Source organism: Helobdella robusta, assembly GCF_000326865.2.
Source record: "Helobdella robusta unplaced genomic scaffold HELROscaffold_11, whole genome shotgun sequence".
Lineage (NCBI taxonomy): Eukaryota > Metazoa > Annelida > Clitellata > Rhynchobdellida > Glossiphoniidae > Helobdella > Helobdella robusta.
Genome location: NW_008703617.1, coordinates 2,668,038 through 2,669,689, shown reverse-complemented (window position 1 = coordinate 2,669,689; position 1,652 = coordinate 2,668,038).

The window sequence follows — 1,652 nt, the reverse complement described above, 5'->3', positions numbered from 1 at the left end:
GAAAGAAATGGTCAGTGAAGATGAAAGGGAGGGTATATAAAGCATGTGTGAGAGCAGCGATGATATATGGTGGTGAAACTTGGGTGTTGAGGAGAGAGGAGGAAAGTGTACTGCAGAGGGCTGAAAGAGCTATGGTGAGGATGATGTGTGGGGTTAAAGTGAAGGATAGGAGGAGTAGTACAGAGCTGATGTCAATGATGGGACTGAATGAGGACATTGTGACATTGATAAGGAGATCGAGATTGCGGTGGTATGGACATGTGTTGAGAAGGGATGAAAGGGTCGGGATTAGGCGAGCGTTGGAGTTCGAGGTTGAAGGAGTGGTAGGAAGGGGTCGTCCGCGGTTGGGATGGAGAGAGCAGGTGGAGAAGGACAGGGTGAAAGCGGGGTTGCGTGATACTGAGGCGAGTGACAGATGTGGATGGAGTCGAGGGGTATTTCGGTTTCATCATAGGTAGCCAAACGGCAACCCCCGATCTCGGGGAAAATGCCGTCTAAACGTGTGTTGTTGTTGTTTATTGTTATTATTATAATTATTATTTATTTATTTAAAATGGAATAAAAACAATATAATTTAAAATAACTTCCGTAAATAACAGATGAAAAACAAATTAGAAATAAACTATAAAATAATAGCCAACCGATAGGGATGTTTGTAATGGTCCAATAGCCAACGATGATCATTGGATCGTCCATCAGTTTTTCTGCTCTCTGTCTGTCTTGTTGCATGTTTACCGATAACTTTATGGTACTTAGATACTATATTAATCACTAAGATACAATATTTTTGATACTCGGATAGTACCTAATTACCTAATATCTTTGATACCCGGAGAGATGTAAATTACGAATTAGGATACTTTAATATAGAGGTACTTAACGACTTTCTTGAAAAAAATTTTCTAGATTAAGAAAGATTTGATATCGTAAACAAAATTTCTTCAAATTGTTGTTGTTTAATTCTACTTAGTTGATGGATAATTTTCTTCAGTTTTTGTTGATATATTTTTCTTCAAATGTTGCCTAATCTTTGGAATTGTTGTTGTTGTTACAGAACGGTACGGTAGGTAGTTACTTCGTTGTTTTCGTAGTTGTTGCTGTTGTTGTTGATACTGTTGTTTCTGTTGTTGTTGTTTCAATTGTTTTGCTGTTGTTGTTGCTGTTGTTGCTTGTTGAGTTACGGTTTGAATGCCACTTTATATACACGTCGAAATATCATGCGGTTGATTCATGCTCGTTTGATCGTAATAATTGCCACCAAATCATCGTCGCCGTCGTCATCTGCTTCATTTTTATTCTTCTTATTGTCAATACAGAGAGTCGTTATTAATGTTATTTTTTTATTCTTCTTATTATCATCACCATTTAATGTTTCTCAATGTATGATGCATTCGGGGTTTTTTCTATAATAACATGAATAAAAATAGAGACAAAGTTGATGAATCTATACAACACTCTCTCTCTTTCTTATTCTTCCTACATCTCACTCACTCTCTCTCTCTCTCTCTCTCTCTCTCTCTCTCTCTCTCTCTCTCTCTCTCTCTCTATTTCCTCCTCTGTTCTTTATATTTTTGTTATATATACTTGATTGATTTATATATCCACATTTCAGTGAATATCGTAAAGATTTGGCACTAAACACACCTACGCGC